The 19,424-nt window shown below is 36.0% G+C and overlaps 1 long non-coding RNA gene across 1 annotated transcript; it reads left to right on the top strand.

Moving 5' to 3' along the window:
- Positions 1-11,666: 11,666 nt before the first annotated feature.
- LOC122200978 lies at positions 11,667-17,605 on the top strand. Its single transcript, XR_006194025.1, has 3 exons — positions 11,667-11,780; positions 12,219-12,322; positions 17,509-17,605. It is a non-coding gene; the product is annotated as an uncharacterized LOC122200978 (long non-coding RNA).
- Positions 17,606-19,424: the final 1,819 nt, after the last annotated feature.

Below are 19,424 nucleotides of genomic sequence, written 5' to 3'. Positions count from 1 at the left end.
ATCAGCTAACTGGAATTTGTTTATCAGAAACGATCTTGAAATGATATTTTCTTTCATAGATATCTCTTAAGACAATTCCAAGTCTATAGTGTGCTCAGTAAATGATTTTAATATTGGTGAGGCAGTCTGTGATTCTGTGATTGGTCACAGTAATGGATTCTATTCATGTAGTTCTCCACATTTTACTTCAAAGACATAACTTGAAGAGATATTTGTATATAAAAGACTTTCGTTTCTTTGTTCTATATTGACTTCCAGGGAAGTCTCAGTTGGAAATTCAGTACTGTTCTTATACCATTAAACCAGAAGAGAATTCTTTATTTCTCTCTTTTCCTGTTCTTTTATTTTCTTATCTTCCTTCCTTTCTCCTTTTTTCTTTCCTTTCCTCTTTTTTGCTGTAGCTGGAGCTAATTTCATTAAGGACTCTTTTTTGGGGAATTGTGTCTTTGGTTAGATAGCAAAGGGGTAGGTTCTAGACTATGGCCAGTGTTATCCAAAATTCAAAAGCCATTACCTAAAAACATTATTTCAGAAAAATTCAGCATTCTGTGAAAGGCTACATTTTGTAGTTCCAGCAGGAGCAATGTGGTATAATGTGTTACTAAATTGCTAGTAAAAGAGAACTTTCAGATTATGTAATTTTTCAGTGTATATGCAAATATGTGTAGTCTTATTGCTTGCTGTTCCAACAAATTGCAGTCATTCAAAATGAAATGTAATAGGCTACTTTACAGAAATCCTTTAAAGGATTTCTGGGAATGATTTTCAAATCTGTATTTATGAAGGATTGAACTGTTCAAACCTAAATATGGGAGAGATAACTTGGAAATCTGTTTATAGACATTTGCACTGAGATTCTACAACAGGAGGGAAATAAAATTAATTTATACAAATTGTGCTCATGTTTAAGATAAGGGGGGGGTGCTTTCTGCTATTAGATCTAGCGTTAAAGTATAACCACAAGAGGAGAAATAGTTTCAGAATGCTCTATGAAAGTAGCAAAAATGAAATGAAAATCTAAATGTGTGATGAAAAGTGAACTCTCTCTCAAGGGCAGAATTTTCAAAGGGGACTTAACCTAAAATCTCTTCAGATGTTCAATCTGTAGTATGAACATTTAATCTTTTTTGCTCAGCTTTGAAATTGTGCCCATTTAAATCTGCCTCGTGCCGTTTTAGAAAGGTCTATACATTTGAGAAGGTGTCTGAGTCATTTTTCAAATTAATGCCAAAGGCAGGAGATGAGGTCTTTGAATTTATCTTACTGGGGCAAAATCAGAAGGTTTGGACATTGTAATTTTAGAGAGACAAGGAAATGTATAAGCACCTACCAATTCCTGTATCTTGCTTATGGAATTGTTTGAAAGAGATAATTTAGTCTGTACTATTATTCTAAAGAATTTGAAATGACTGAGATGTAAGTAATTTCAAATGACTTAATTCAGATTCTTATGTATTGAGACGAAAGATTCTCTCCCTGTCTTGTTCAGAGGTGTGAAGTTTCAGAACCCTTCCTAATAATCTTGTGATATGCTTGGATTTTTCCCAAAGCATAAAAAAGGATGGAAAAAGAATGTCCAAGGAGGAGGAAGGGTGAGAAAGTGGCACATTCTCTATCAGGTAAGTGAATTTGACACCCATATTCCTTATTATCCCTAGGGGGAAAAAAAAAGCTTAGAATGGTCTTTGTTTTTCAATTTAGTGCCCCCTACTTTTACTTTGTCTTGGAAGCATTATTTATTTTGATTTTGATTTTTTAAATTTATTCACCTTTGAGAGACACAGAGAGTGAAAGCAGGGGAGGGACAGAGAGAGAGAGAGAGAGGGAGACACAGAACTTGAAGCAGGCTCCAGGCTCTGAGCTATCAGCACAGAACTCAACTCAGGGCTAGAACTCATGAACCGCGAGATCATGACCTGAGCCGAAGTTGGACACTTGACTGAGCCACTCAGGCACCCCTGGAAGCATTATTTTTGATGTAGAAAATTAAATATACATGAATGCCTTTGACATGGAGAGATATTCAAAAATTATTATTTTTAAAGGTGAATTTTTTTTCCTTGCTAAAGTGAATGGAGTTTATAATCCTATAAGCTATTAAACTAGATGTCTGTGTGATTCTTTTCTGAACTAATGGTGCCTGACAGAGGGTATTGTTTGAGACCTGTTTTAACAAGCCACCAGTTACCTCATTTTTCCAGGTTTTATTCACTATATTCAGGGCCTCTCAATAGCTCTCTTTGCTCTTGAAGTAAAATAATTTTATTCATTAATTTAATTAATTCATTCAGGTATTTGCTGATTGTGTAAATACTGAGGAATGTATTCACTTACCTATTCATTTAAATAAGTCAAAATAATATTGAAAAACTACTCAAAATAATGTATAGTTCTGGGTGCTGGGGGGTATTCATTAATGACTAGCATAAATGACTGTCTCTTTTGAATCGCTTACAGTGCACCAGAAGGTGTGTTCAGAAATAACTATAATACAAGAAAGAAAATAGTGCTTCAGAAGAAGAGGGCGCCATAACTTAGGGTAGTTCAAAAGAAGATGAAATTAGCTACACACTGCTTTGGTATTTCATGTCCATTAACTTCTCCACCTTGCAACCAGGAATAATTGCCAATTGATTATTTCAGGTGAAAAAGATGTACAGTTGGAAACTGCTTAAAAGAGATTTTGTTTATCTAGCATCTTCTGAGTAATTCTGGACCTCAAACACCTTTAACTGTTTCTAGGTATTGAAATGCAGATATTTGCTTGCCTTCTTTCAGAAGCCAACTTCCTCTGCTGGGTGGTGGAGGAGGGGCCAAGAAGACATTCAGTCTAGCGGTCTCTCTTAAGTACTCTGTAAGATCATGCATATCTTCCTAGATGCTTCTAGTAGCCTTCTCAGGTTACCACCCAGGCTGGGAAAATTGTCAACATTTATTCCATTGTACATATGAAACTATTTCAAATGCAATTATAAGGTAGGATAGGAAATATTTAAAAACTTGATAAATAGGACTTTTCCCCAGAATACCAGAAAGACGGTACGCAAGTAATTTAGGCCCTTCCCAAGATGTTCTTGTGAGTTTCACAAGTCCTAGGTGATCCTACTTCCCTAAGATTCTTACCCTCTCTCTAGCATGTTTTTCAGTTCTCTGTGATAATACCTGTCCACTTCTCTCATTAAGTGCCATCCCACTCTCAATGTCCAACTCCTTCTCTCTGCATTTGTTCAGTCTGAGGTCTTCATCTGTACAAAAGCTTCTAGAGTCTTTAGGATGATCAGAGACACAGTTGAAACCTAAGCCCTTTTGTTGTCTTTGGTTTTCCTACTCTTTGGACAATTGAACTGATGTGAATGGCAGACATGTTCATTAAACTGTAACATGCTAAGAGCAAACAAATGCATTTCTCTCAAAGACAAATATGAATTTTCAGGAACAGCAGAGTCCAAAAAATACTGAGAAATGAAATGTTTCTTTAATAAACAAGTTTCCTTTCCTTTCCGATGGAGTCAGTTTATCTGTTGAGTTACCAACGATACCAAAACTTAAAAGCTTACACAAGCAACTGTTTGTTTAGCTTATGATTCTCTGTGTTGGTGATTTGAACTGGGGTTATATGATCACTTTGCTCCTGATTGTAGCTGCTTGTGTCTTACTCTTGTGTCTGTTGTCAGAAGGTAACTCAACTGGGGCTCAGTTTATCACGGCCTCTTTAACATATCAGGTAGTTGGTTGATTATTAGCTGGAACGACAGGACTGCTTGGGCTACATGTCTCTTATCATTTAGAACATCTACTCACATCACTCATTATACCTGCACACGTCATCCGCAACCCTGCACACATCATCCACATCCCTGTTTGCATCATCCACATACACATCTGCTCATGTTACTGACACATCTGCTAACATCATGCAGCACACCTGCTCATATTATTTAATAGACTCAATAGGGCTTATGCACGTGTAAGCAGAAAAGTTCCCAGATAAACAGGAAGTCCAAATCCCAAAGTGAAGAACATTTTCAATTCTCTGTTTGTGTCACATTTGCTAAAGTACCACTGAACCATGCAAGTCACATGATTATTTTAGATTTAAGGGGTGGAGAACTGCATTTCACCTAATGATGACAAGACCTACAAAGTTATGTGGTGAAGCTACGGATGTGGCAAAGGAAAGCATTGATGATGATTTAAAAAATCCTTAAGAGCTATTTTTAGGCAGAGTAGATATTGGTTTTTCTTGCTTAGAGCCTAACAGAATAAGAAAGGAACTACATTACACTGCAGTTTCTGGCCCCTTAGCTTGAGAAGGAGTCCAAGCTGATGGTTCTTCACTTTCCTGCACACCTTCCTCTAGCCATGGGGAAGGGCAGAGGTTGGGAGAAAGTGAAGAGTTACCTAACTTTTCCAACTGTCATGGATATTGACAGAGTCAGCTCCAGAGACAGTATACATATAAGACCAAATAAAAGAGTGATTTTGTCATGCTTTAAACAGCAGAGGTAGCAAACAGGAGAGTTGAAGTTACTTCTTAGTCACTGAAAACAACCACTTGATTGTCAGTGCTGCTGTTGATCCAATTTTTAACTTGTTTAAAAATATTTAGACTAACTATAGACTTTTAGCCAAATAGATATATCAAAAATATAGAAAGCTGACACATTTGAAAGATTTTTAAATCACCCTGGGTTAAGAAGTTATTTCCTAAAATACCCATTGAAAGGTAAATGTATTTCTAGAGAGTGAGGACTGAAAAAACAAAATAGGTAGATAGAAAATAAATCTTTGTTGGCACATGAACAGACACTCAGGTCAATGGACAGAATAGAGAACCCAGAAATGGACCCACAAACAAATGGCCAACTAATTTTTGACAAAGCAGGAAAGAATATCCAGTGGAATAAAGACAGTCTCTTCAGCAAGTTGTAATGGAAAAACTGGACAGTGACATGCAGAAGAATGAACCTGGACCACTTTCTTACACCATACACAAAAATAAACTCAAAATGGATGAAAGACCTAAACGTAAGACAGGAAGTCATCAAAATCCTTGAGGAGAAAGCAGGCAAAAACCTCTTTGATCTTGGCCTCAGCAACTTCTTACTCAACACATCTCCGGAGGCAAGGGAAACAAAAGTAAAAATGAAATATTGGGACTTCATCAAAATAAAAAGCTTCAACACAGCGAAGGATACAATCAACAAAACTAAAAGGCAACTGACAGAATGGGAGAAGATACTTCCAAATGACATATCAGATAAAGGGTTAGTATCCAGAATCTATAAGGAATTTATCAGACTCAACACCCAAAAAACAAATAATCCAGTGAAGAAATGGGCAAAAGACATGAATAGACACTTCTCCAAAGACATCTAGATGGCCAAGCGACACATGAAAAAATGCTCAACATCACTCATCATCAGGGAAATACAAATCAAAGCCACAATGAGATTCCGCTTCACACCTGTCAGAATGGATAACGTTAACAACTCAGGCAACAACAGATGTCGGTGGGGATGCGAAGAAAGAGGATCTGTTTTGCATTGCTGGTGGGAATGCAAACTGGTGCAGCCACTCTGGAAATTGGTATGGAGGTTCCTCAAAAAACTAAAAAATAGAATTACCCTACGACCCAGCAATTGCACTACTAGGTATTTATCCAAGGGACATAGGTATGCTGTGTTGAAAGGACACATGAACCCCAATGTTTACAGCAGCACTATCAACAATAGCCAAAGTATGGAAAGAGCCCAAATGTCCATCAATGGATGAATGGATAAAGAAGATGTAATATATATATATATATATATATATATATATATATATATATATATATACATACATATACATACAATGAAGTATTACTCGGCAATCAAAAAGAATGAAATCTTGCCATTTGCAACTACGTGGTTGGAACTAGAGGGTATTATGTTAAGTGAAATTAGAGAAAGAAAAATATCATATGATTTTACACCTATTAGGACATTAAGACACAGAACAGATGACCATAAGGGACGGGAAGCAAAAACAGTATAAAAACAGGGAGGGGGACAAAATATAAGAGACTCTTAAATACGGAGAACAAACAGAGGGTTACTGGAGGGGTTGTGGGAGGGGGGGATGGGCTAAATGGGTAAGGGGCATTAAGGAATCTACTCCTGAAATTATTGTTGCACTATATGCTAACTAATTTGGATGTAAATTAAAAAATAAAATAAAATTAATAGAAAAAAAAGAAAAGAAAAGAAAAGAAACCTTTGATAGAGTCCAGTGCAGACAAATTTTATGAAGGAGGTACAAGGAAAATATGATGATTTATTACACTGAGGTGTCCTAAGAAGTCAAGAAGCAGAGTATCAAGAAGCAAGATACATAATGAGTTTTCAGGAAGGGAATGATGCTGAAAATATATATCATTTGTTTCCTATTGTGCCTAGTTCGGAACTGTATGCTCTCATGTGATCAAGTCCTGCATGCACACTTTCTCCTAATACGGTTGTCAAAGTTTCACCTTTCGGAAATAATTTGTGACAATAATAGAGTAAAAAAATGTTGCCAATCAAGCTTCACTAGGGAAATAGCACATTTTTTTACCGTGTTTTTTCTCCTAAAGAATAGAACTTACTGTGTTTGTCTCTCACATATTTTTAAAAGGAAAATTTTGTAGAAAAATTGATGTGATATACTTTTATTGACAAATAGTCCTATGAAACTTCTCAGTAAGAGCTATGGAAGGAAAGCCAGAATCTGCAGTCTATGTATTTGCGTTTTCCTACACTCTTGTCATTATGTTAAAAATAGAACATTTATTCCATGATGACGCTGTTAGAAAATATATATGTTGAGTGAATGAGGTTTGTAGCCAATATTCTTGCAGTTTATAATTTACCTCAATTCACACAATATATCCCACAGATGTATAATCAAGTAGATAACCAAAAAATTGAACAAATGAAGTTGGGAAGTTGTATATGAGTAATGAACTAAGTGAATTTTAGGTTTTTTTTTTTTAGGTGAGAAAGTTGCATCCTATGTATGGTCTTTCTATGACCTATGACCTTTATATGACCATCCTATCTTATGGGCTTTCTGAAAGAGGAAAGGGTTTATAGAAGACATAATATTTCATGAGGTATTTCCATGAAAGAAAAGCAAGAATTTAGTCATCTGACAGAATATTCTAGGCTCTTTACTCTTCTGATATTGTTGGTAGTTTCAAAGTAGCCTTTCATGTTATTTTTTTAGCATAATTTTTCCCCAGTTTTACTGAAATACAATTGACATATAACCATATGTAAGTTTCAGGTACATCACATAATAATGCTTTAAGTATATACTAAGAAATGATTACCACACTAAATTCTTTTGTCTTAGTTTTAAATTCTTGGTATCTTCATATTAGTATTACATTGAAAATAAGTATAAAATGACCTAACTGGAAAACACATAAACAGTTACAATTGAAACTAGTTTAGTGTGCCTTTTCTTCCTTCTTCTGTCACCTACAATACAAATATATACAGATCTTCCACTCCTTGCTGTACATTTGGGATATTCTCAGTCTGGAGGCTCTTTTTATAGAAAATGTCCAGACCACCATGCCACTGAGGTGTTTTATGTCCTAGGATCTAGTTTCCTTGTACATCTGTAGGCAGCTCTTGCTTTTATCTTCTCAGCTAAATTAGTTCCTGTATGTTAAAAAGGGGAAGCGGTGAACCGCCCCCACGGAAGACTTTATTTGGTTTTTAAAAGGGGGTTTGTTACAGTCCTGCTGTGGTTATTCTAGGAGACAGTTTTAGCACTTTGAGCGGCGTGTTTTCCAGAGGAAGTGTGTCAAGAAGAATTTTGCAAAATGTTGAAGGTTAACATTGCAGCCTACTACTTGTTAAAGGTCAGGACATGTTTTGTGATTAAGTTTGAGCGAATTCTTGGGTAATATGAGTGACGGGAATTAACAAGGAAATATAACACAGTGTATGCATTTCCACACTTTCTTGTTCCTACAACATACAATTCGGTATACACTAAAAATTCCTCGCATTTCATTTTTCCTTCAATTGAATATCTTGTTGGAAACAACGCAAAAGGCTTTTCAAGTGTTAGTGGGTGATAATTTTACATACAAACAATAGCACATTGTTACAATGGTGAAAGAGGACACTGATAATTGACTCTGATCTTTCTTAAATTATGGATGTATTTCCAGATATACAAAATTCCTTGACACAGTACAGTATTAGTTTGTTCAGGACACATGATTGGAATAATCTATTTGTTGATATTATGATGCAATAACTTGAAATTCCATACATGTTATAAAAAAATCTAGATAAGTAAATTAGTGTTTTGCCCACGAAAGACATACTCATTAATATGAAGCTAGTTTTATAGTTTTTAATATGTGTTATCAAAGCCGTACTTCGAATTGTGAATTGACTTTTTGTTTCTGACTGAGGTATCAGTTGTTTTGACATCATATAGAGAAACCACATGTGAAACCGTATCACTGCTTCCATCCCCAGAACATGGCAGGTGCTCAGTTAATGTTGTGGAATGTATTCTAACCAAACAATGCAGAGTATGAAGGAAACATTAATTATCTATAAATAATATTAAATATCTGTTAGGCCTAAAAATGTCTTTCCAAGAGAATTAAAGAGGAAATTGGCAAGAACCTAAAAATGTTGGTGATTGACAACCCTTTCTTCCGGGGTCAGCCAACAAGAACCAAAGGGCTCATCACCACACCTATCATCTCCATTTCAAAAATATTATTAAATGGGAAACAGTATTTGCCAATAGTCCTTTTTCAAGCAAGTAGCAAGAAAATCTCCTAATGGTAATTATATTACACTTATAAGCTTTTGCTGTTGGCCAGTGTGCTACGTGATTTACAAATGGTAACTTAATCCTAACAACAACTGGATGAGGTAGATAATAATACCACCATTTCACAGATGAGACAATTAGAATATAGGGCAATTAAATCACTTTCTGGTCTTTGAAGCAATAAACGGAGAAGCCATTGTTTGAACTCAGGCACTTTCTAACCTAAACTTGGTCATACACCCTAATAGGTTAGTTTTTGTGTTGTGGTAGAAAGCACATGGTTAGCAGCTGCTGTCAGCTTCATTGCTGATGAAGCATATTCTCATTCCCTTTACTCAAAAAAAATTTTTTAATGTTTATTTATTTGTGAAAGAGAGAGAAAGAGAGAGAGAGAGAGAGAGAGAGAGCAAGTGGGGGAGGGGAAGAGAAGGAGACCCAGAATCTAAAGCAGGCCCCAGGCTATGAACTGTCAGCACAGAGCCCAATGTGGGGCTCCAACTCATGAGCCCTGAGATCATGACCTGAGCCAAAGTCGGATGCTTAACTGACTGAGCCACCCAGGCGCCCCTCATTCTCTTTACTTTTTAACAAAATCCCATTTCTATGCTGGTTTGTACAGTAACTTGATTTTTGTTTTTATTACTGTGTTCTCTGCCACCTCCTACCCTCCCTGCCACCAAGAGAACTGTATAGATTGAAAGGGAGAAATCTGCCTGCTTGTACAAATTTTCCCAAGTGTAAAACTTCCTATAGCAACTCCAGCGAGTGGCACTTTGCAAGGAGAAGTGTTTATTACAATTATTAGTGTGTGTGTGAGTATGCGTGTTTAACAGAACAGAGTGCCGACAAGGTCTCCATCCCCACAGAGAATAGGATGAGAGCAAACTCATGATGAGTTCACGATAACGTTTATTTTAGAAAGCAGGAGAAATATTGCTTTCAGTTTGCCGCATGTTGCAAACATCCCTCTAAGGCAGGCCCTTGTTCTTGTAACTTAATATCACTTTTACTTTTGCAGCGTCCCCAGCCACAGGCCCACATTCCCGCGGATCAGCAGATTCCCGCAGCGTCTGGCTCCCACTCAGCTCCTCTTCCTCTATCTCCAATCTCTCAACGCATAACTCAAGGTTCAGCATCCTGCTTCCCAGTTGTGACATTTTAATCCACTGCCCCCACTTCCTGTGTTATTCCTTTTTTTCAGTCCTCTCAGTGGTAAAAATATCATTTATTCATTATCAAGGTGTTTACATTTCATTTTCTTTGTGTTTGTTTCATACCAGTGTCTGCCCTGCATTCTTGCCCAAATACAGTGAAAGCTCCCCAGGACTAGGTTGTTTCTTTAATGCTAAAACCAGTGCTAAGTGCCAATAGTTTCTGCTTTGAATCATATAGTCAATATGAAAAATAAATCAGGATGCACCCCTACCCCTGTGCAGGGCCCCATTTCTCAGCCTCTCTACTTCTCCCAGTTTTCCAGTAGTATTTTATAGGCTTTCTATGTATAAAGGATTGGTGGAGAGTAATATGTGCTATGTTTGTCTTATTCTTCTATATTCAGTCTGTCAGGGACTTGGGTTTTTTCTTAATGTTTCTCAAATTTACCCTTTCTTTTCCTTTTCAAATATCCCATTATTGTCAGACCTTTATGACAACATGCCAGAATTATGGATTTAGCCTTGTCCAATATGCAGAAATCAGCTCATCTTTGCCCAAGCCTAACCTGCATGGCTTCTTAAAACATCTCCCTCCCACTGTGTCACCCACCGGTATCCGCCCATTACAGAAACTATAATGTCCTCTTGACCTATCAATTTCAAGTTCTTCAGCCGCATAGCCAAGTCTGGGACTACATGACCTGTATAGATTTTCCATTGCTCCTTAATACATGTAGTCTACTTTACCCACACTGATTTCATCTGTTAGCTCTCCACATACACTATACTTGTTCCAGTCTCTCTTTGATTAAGGGATGTCTTGGCTACTCTCCTTTGCTTACACTCGGATGAGATCTTCCCATGCCCTTATAAAATATAATCTGGACATGCAGTCCTATCTTAAAAAGTACAACTGCCTTTCTCAAATGGATGTGGCAAAAATATTTTTTCAGAAGATTCACTTTTAATTGTAAATTTTCCCTATTTCTTTACTTTACTCAACATTTAGATTACAACGTCCTTAATGTTCACGTTCGATATAGCTTCCATATTATTTAGACCTAATTGTTTAAGAAGCATCCTGGATCAGAATCCCATCACGGTCTTCATTATCAACATAGGTCTTCTGCATTTTGAGAATAGGATAAAAAGTGGTCAACTTCCAAAGGATTGGGTTTATCCTTGGTAAGAGAAAGGTTCTGAGCAGAATGTTAAATCTTTAATCTGTTTTTCATTTTTTCTTCTTCTAACATAATAGTACTGTTAGCAGCAACTTACAGATTTTTCTGTTCATGTCAGAAAATATTTTGTAAGATCAGATTCATGTTATTTTTAAAAACAGCTTCTGCAAACCATAGGCTATGTTGAAAAGTAGGAAGGCTCTTCCCTTATTTTCTTAGAGCACTGCTCTAGGCAATTAGAATACATCAAAGTGGCTTCATGGACAGAACTCAACCTTAGCTCTGTTCTGGTCACCTGTGCAGTATAGTCTCACCACTGGGGGCCATTGGTCTCGTGGCTTTGTTTCCTGCTCACTAGACTGCCTGGCTGATGGGCTCAGGGTGTGACTTTGCTCATTTCCTTTTTGTCACCTCACAAAGCCCTGCTTTGTTTGTTTTATCTGAGACCTCTGTGCTACCTAGCTAAGGCTGGCTTCCTGTTCAATGCTGCTCACTATGGCTCCGTGGTCCTGGCTCAGTTGGAAGAAAATTAACTGAGAGTCTGAAAGTCTACTGAATCTTAATGACGTCCTCAAACTTCTTCTCACTTACCCTCCATTGCTGGAACAACCAGGTCCAAGGAGGAGGTTGTAGGGGTGACTCAAATATTTAGATTTTAGCACAATAAAAATGACCAGCTTTCTACTATCTGAAACTGCATGGAGTAGGAGTAGAAACCCCAGGACAGAGTATGACTTTCTATCATGTGTATGTGTTTGGGTTAAATAGTACTTCCCACTACCTTATGTCAGTGAGGAACATTAAGAGTTTGACATCCTTCATGGTGGCAATTTAGGGAATCACACCTGCTTACTGTAAGGAGAAATTTTAAGGTTTTGATCTGGGGTCAGCCAGAATCTGGATTTAGAAAGGATAGCTGTGAGCCCATAGCTAATGTTAGGAAGAGATGGAACTTTAATAATGAAAAAGGAGTAGCCTTCCTAGAGAAGATATGGAGGACCTACTACTTCCTGTATACACTGAATAGAGATGTTTCTTTTGCAACCAACAGTGGACTCTGCGAGAGAAGTTTTTTGAAATAATTGGACCTGCTAAAGGATTATTCTATCAGGAAGGACTTTTCAGGTGTTTTTCTTACAATTACATCTCTGAGAGGTATGGATACAGATGTGAGACCTATAGACATAATGAGGCCTATAGACGTGATGGGACAGGCTTATACCAGTGGAAGGCAAATAGCCAACCCTCTGAAAATAGTCCATACTACCCAAGAGCAAGTAAAACCACTAGTGAGTAACCCATGTCTATGAATTCTCTGAATTTACAATAGACCTTGGAATGAAAGCTTGAGAGAGTCTCTATCAATTTACATGTAAATTGGTGCAGCCACTATGGAAAACAGTATGGAGGTTCCTCAAAAAATTAAAAAGAGAACTACCATATGATCCAGCAATCCCATTTCTGGGTATTTGTCTGAAGAAAACCACTATATCAAAGAGATATATGTGCTCCCATGTTAATTGCAGAATATCTCACAATGGTCAAGATATCTATGGTCAATGTAAGTGTCTACTGACAGATGAAAAGATAAGAGAAAATGTGATATATATATATGATATATATGATATATATGATATATGTGATATATATATATGATATATATGATATATATGATATATGTGATATATATATGATATATATGATATATATGATATATATGTATGTGTATATATATGTGTGTATATATATGTGTGTATATATGATATATATTATATATATGATATATATGTATGTGTATATATATGTGTGTATATATATGTGTGTGTATATGATATATATATATATATACACACACATATATATATATATATGTATATATATGTGGTATATTATTCAGCCATAAAAAAGAAGGAAATCCTGTTATTTGTGACCACAAGGATGGACCTTGAGGGTATTATGCTAAGTGAAGTCAGTGAGACAGAGAAAGACAAATAATGTACAATCTATCTCACTCACATGTAGAATCTAAAAAACAGCAAACTCATAGAAACAGAGAGCAAATGGTGGTTGTTAAAGGGTGAAGAGTGGGGAAAATGGGTAAATGTGGGTCAAAGTGTACATGCTTTCACTTATAACATGAATAAGTTCCAAGGATGTAATGCATAGCATGGTGACTATAGTTAACAATATAGTACTGTAAAAGTAGAACTTCAATGTTGTCACGATAACAACAACAACAAAATCATAGTTACATGAGGTAAAGGATGTATTAACCGATCTTAGTGTTGTAAACATTCCACAATATATATATTAATCTAATCATCTTGCTGTATATCTTAAATTTACACAATGTGATGTCAACTATATCTGAATAAAACTGAAAAGTTTATTAATAAACGGAATAAACATTTATTTATAATTTTTATTTTCAATTTAATTTAATTTAAATTGTATTTAAAAATTTATTAATAAACTGAATAAAACTGAAAAACTGAAGTGAGTCTAGGTAACTTGACTGAAGTCAAAGGTATCAAATTGTGCTGCTTGTTTACATTTTTTGCCTTATCACCACACAGGCACACCACTATCATAGTATATTATATATAAATCATGTATAATCATGTATAAGTGTATATAAATATGCACATATAAAATTATCATGTAGCATTTTGCTACATAAGAAAAAATGGGAAATGGTAGCTAAAACACACAAAATATTTTTTTTCCAAAATGAATTTTACCTTTAGAAAATCTTTAATTAATAATAACCTTACCTTTCCAAAATATCCCTCTTCCAAATTGGGCCCTTTAGAAACAGTGGTGAAATAAATCAGTCAGAGAAGGACAAATACCATATGATTTCATTCATAGTTAGAATTTAAGAAACAAAACAAATGAACAAAGGAAAAAAGAGACAAACAAAAACCACCCCTAAATATAGAGAACAAACTCGTGGTTGCCAGAGGAGAGGTTAGTGGGGAGATGAGTAAAATAGATAAAAGGGATTAAGAGTACATTAATCTTAATGAGCACTGATGTAATGCATAGAATTATTGAATCATTATATTGTACACCTGATGCTAATGTAACACGGCATGTTAATTGTGCTTGAATTAAAAAAGAAATGGTGGTTTGTGAAGTTTTCCAAATAAAAAAATGATTTAAAAGAATGAAAAAAATTATTCCATGGAAAAATATCAACACAGTGCCAGTATAGTATAGAATTCAGTTCTACAATTAATGGAATTTTTATAAGCAGCTCTTTGAAGGGGACATTTTCCTATAGGAATAACTTAGTGCTTGAGGGTCTGAACTCTGGAACAAAGTTCTGAAGCTCAGGTTCTGCCTCTGCCATTTACCAGTTGTGCGACCTCGTGCAAGTTATAGACCTAACTGTGTCTCAGTTAACTCATCTTAAAAATGGGGATAAAATAGGATTTACCTCATGTGGTTGTTTGGTGGATGAAATGACGCTACGTAAAGTACTTAGAACATAGCCTGGCATGTAAGAAGTTTTGTGCAAGGGTTAGCTGTCATTAAAGCACACAGGTTGCCAACTAGTTTGAAGGTTGTTTACAACTTTTTAAAAAAATATTTCAGTATCATAAGAATGATACAGATTTTTATCTTCTCTTGACAAATAAAAGGAATCTGGCCATATGGTAGCATATATTACCCCTCTCACTGCTAAGTCTGCTTCTCTCCTTCTGTTCAAGTTGAAGCCCTGGGTGGAGCCACAGTGCCTTCAAGGCCAAGTACCTTGCAGGCCAAGAACAAGCAGGACTTGTGCTGATTGGGACCCATGTACTGGGTATTCTTCCTCCCCACTCACCTCTTAAAATTAATTACTTTTTTAAAAAATGTATTAAAATGTGAAGATTTAGGAAAAGTCAATGAAGACTAAATCAGATTATTTCCATAAAATCTGTAATGAAATGTCTCGAGAATGTCTCTCTCTCTTTCTTTCTTTCTTTCTTTTCTTTTTTTTATTCTTTTACTTTTTGTTCTGCCACTCACTGAGTTTCAACTGTCCTCGCCTTTGGCCCCATCCTGTGGTCATTCATTCCTGTGTGCCTTCTATGCTCTTCTGTGAGAATAATAAAAATTCAGCCCTTAAAACTGCAGGTGAGTTAACAAACAGAATGTCGGCCCCAATTAACATCTTTCCTCACTCATCTCTCCATTTTTAACACCCCCTTTGTTTCTTTACCTTTGCTCTACTTAATTAAAGACACTTTTTTTTTTTCAGAGTTTTGTTTTTGTAGGTGAGACCCATAAGCCAGCTAGCTAGTCCGACAGCAAAAGAGTAACCATGAAAATAAATCCTTTCAGGGAAAACATCAATGTTGAAATATTTCATTTTCACACCATTACAAACGTTATTCTAGCCCATGATACTCTGACATCTAGATCCTATAATGATAAGGACATCACTCCTAGATCTGACGTTACTTCATTTACCTGAACAAATAAGACAATTTTCAGGCACCTTTCTTGTCATCTGACATAATGAAAGGAATAGTTCAAATATTTGTGCTTACATATGCATTAACACCCTGATGGTAAGGTGATAAAGTTCTCAAATTTGTCTAAACTTATACTGTGTTTTTCTTTATTATATGTATTATAAGATCTTAACAGAGGCAGCATTTTCCTTTAAATCAGTGACAAAATGTCACTCAGACTCATAAGGCTGACTCATTTTAAAACTTACTTTAGAAATGTGTTACAGTGTTATGCATTAAATTACAGATTTAGATGATATTCTTTATGGTTTTTCTGAATTGCAAGAAATAGATATGATAATAAAATGTTAGACATTTCGGTATATTCTGCTTCGAGTTGTCAGTTGATCATTTAATGGCAAACTTGGGTTTTTTTCTTTATACGTGATATTCAGAGTAATTTTGAAGTTGACATTTTTGCATTGCATGGAATATTTTCACTGCTTCAGCTTACCATAAATTATTTCATCTCTTCATAGTCTACTTTAGAAAAAGCATTTTTAAATTTATAATATCTCTCCTGAAATATCTCAGGAAATTTCATTTGTTTTGGCACATAAACATAGCAGCGTACTGGAACTTTTTTCAGGGTCAACATTTCCTTACCACGTTTCTAAAAAGTGTGACTTTTCAAACCCTGACACAGGTAGAAAGATAGTTAAAGGTACAGTCTTCACTGTTTGGCTTCTATTTTTTTTAATTAAATCAATATTATTAATTTTATTTTTAAGTAAATTGATTTTTTATTTTTTTATTTAAAAAAATGTTTATTTATTTTTGAGAGAGAGAGAGAGAGAGAGAGGGAGAGAGAGAGAGAGCACAAGCAGGGGAGGGGCAAAGGCAGAGGGAGACACAGAATCCGAAGCAGGCTCCAGGCTCTAGGCTCTGAGCTTGTCAGCACAGACCCCCACGTGGGGCTTGAACTCAAGAACTGTGAGATCATGACCTGGGCCAAAGTCGGACGCTTCAACGACTGAGCCACCAAATTGATTTTTTTAAATGTAATCAATTCAACAGGTAACAAAATCATCTTTCAAAAATTAGAAAACAAACATGGAAGTATGTGAAGTCTGCAAAAACTGCCTTCCATCAATCTGCTTTTCCTGTTTTCCTTGCCCTGTCATTCACACACTGGTAACCACTGTCATTAATTTTGTAATTTGCCAGTTACTTCAGGCAAATACCAGCCAATAAAAATGTATATTCCTGTCTTGCACTTCTTTAAACAAAATTTGCCTCCTACCCAATTTTTTCCCACCTTGCTTTGTTCAATTCACAATACATTTCACAGATGTTTAGGTATAGAAAGCTTCCTCACTGTTTTTTATTGGTGCACAGATTGCTGTTGTTTAGACATACTACAATTTTTCTAATCTAATCCCTGTCAATGATAGAACATTCTAGTCCTTTTCTTTTGCAAACAATGTTGCAATGAATAATATTATTTATTTTCACATGTGTAAGTGTAAGATACATTCACAGAGGTAGAACTACTTAGCAACAAAGTATATGTATTTGTAATTAAATTTTTTCCCAAATTGCTTTCCATAGGCATTGTGGCAATTTACATTTCTACTAGCAATGAGTGAGAGTGACCGTTTCCCCACTGTCTTGTCAATAGACCATGTAATCGAAATTTTCATTTTTGTTAATCTCCTAGATGAAAAATGGACTCATAGCTTATTTTAACTTGGTATTTGTCTCATTGTACAATTAAGTTGTACATTGCACTTTGTAAAATTAAATTGTACTTTGTATTTCATTTTCTATCAACTCTCTATTAATGTATTTTGACAATTTTCTATTGTGTCACTATATTTTCTAATTGTTTTCTAGGCACTCTTTTTATGTTATGGAGCGTGGTCTGTGATATAAATTACAAATTTGTCATCAGTTTGTCAGCTTATGGTATGCTTTGCTGCAGAAGTTTAAAAAAGTCTAAAGTATTTATCAATTTTCAATTTTAGGACTTAGAGTTTTTGAGTCATTTTTAGAAAAGTCACCTCATTTTAAAATTACAAAAGGAATTTTCTCATATTTTTTCCAGCACTTCTATTTTTTAAAAAATCAAGTGTTTCCTTTTTTCCCACTTATCCTTCCTTTCCTCTTTCTCCTCTTTTTTTTTTTCTTTCTCCTTCTTCATAAGAGAATACAGGAGAATATCCTTGTGACCTTGAGGTCAGGAAGTCCTCTTCAACAAAACCCCAAAAGCAAAAATCACAAAGGAAAAGAATGACAATTTGATTCCATCAAAATAATAAACAGGTGCACATGAGAAGCCACATATAAAATGAAAAGAAAGCCCTAACACAGAAGAAAATAACTGCCCCACAAAAATATGCTGTTTTCTAGGAAGTAAAGAGAAACCCTAAAATAATCAATATGAAAAATACAAATAACCAAATAGAAATAAGTGGGTAAAAAATTTGAACAGGCAACTTCACACAACAGGAAATCCAGATGGTCAATAAACACACGAGAAGCTGTTTAAACTGCAGTCATCAGGGAAATGCAAATTTAAAACAAGAAGATACCGTGCTTCTAACCATTAGATTTGCAAATATCAAAAAGTGCGAAAATATCCAGTGCTGGGAATCAACTGTCCTCCCAGACGGGTGACAACCAGTGATGTCTGGACTGTTACAGCTTCTTTAGCAGTGGGTGGTAGCACTTAAACCTTTGCTGTATTTGAAATTAATCTGGGTGTGTGATGTGAGGTATAGATTTGACTTCTTTTTTTTTTTTTTAAGTGAACCCAGCTGTGTGCAGACCATTTATTTACACCATCCCTCCTTATCTCCCTGACTTGAGATGCCACCCGAGCCATATACAGGCACGCCTTGTTCTAGTGTGCCTCTCTCGGCTGCACTCTGCAGATACAGCATTTTATACAAACCGAAGGCTTGTGGCAGCCCTGCATCGAGCAAGTTTCTCAGTCTCATTTTTCAACAGCATTTGCTCACTTCCTGCCTTTGGGTCCCATTTTGATAATTCTAGCAATATTTCAAACTTTTTTATTTTGATATTTGTCATGGTGATCTGTAATCAGTGATCCTTAATGTTACTACTGCGATGGTTTGGGGCGAACCACACCCACATAGGACAGTGAACTTAATCGGTAAACACTATGTACATTCTGACTGCTCTGTCAACCAGCTGTTCCCCTTCTCTTTCCCTCTCCTCAGGCCTTTCTGTTTTCTGAGACCCAACGGTATTAAAATTAGACCAATTAATAACCCTGCAATGGCCTCTGAATGTTCAGGTGAAAGAATTGCATGGCTTTCACTTTAAGTCCAAACCTAGGGGTGATTAAGCTTACTGGGGAAGTCACCTCAAAAGCCATGAAAGGCTGAAAGCTAGGCCTCTTGCGGCACTCAAGTTGAACGCAAAGGAAAAGTACTCAAGGGAATGAAAAGTGCTACTCCAGTGAATATAGAAGCGATAAGAAAGTAAAATAGTCTCATTGCTGATGTGAAGGCAGTTTTAGTGGTTTGAATGGAAGATCAAACCAGCCACAACATTCCCTTAAGCCAAAGATGACACCAGAGCAAGGCCCTCTCTCTCTTCAATTCTGTGAACGTTGAGAGAGTTAGTAAGGAGCTGTAAAAGACAAATTAGTGGAGGATGGTTCATGAGGTTTAAGGAAAGAGGCCATCTCCTAGCATAAAAATACAAGACGAAGCAGCAAGGGCTGATGTAGAAGCTGATGTAAAAGATCTGGCTAATATAATTCATGGCAGTAGCTACACTCA

The sequence above is a fragment of the Panthera leo genome, chromosome A1, assembly GCF_018350215.1.
Source record: "Panthera leo isolate Ple1 chromosome A1, P.leo_Ple1_pat1.1, whole genome shotgun sequence".
NCBI lineage: Eukaryota > Metazoa > Chordata > Mammalia > Carnivora > Felidae > Panthera > Panthera leo.
This window is presented reverse-complemented; position numbering and strand designations above follow the sequence as displayed.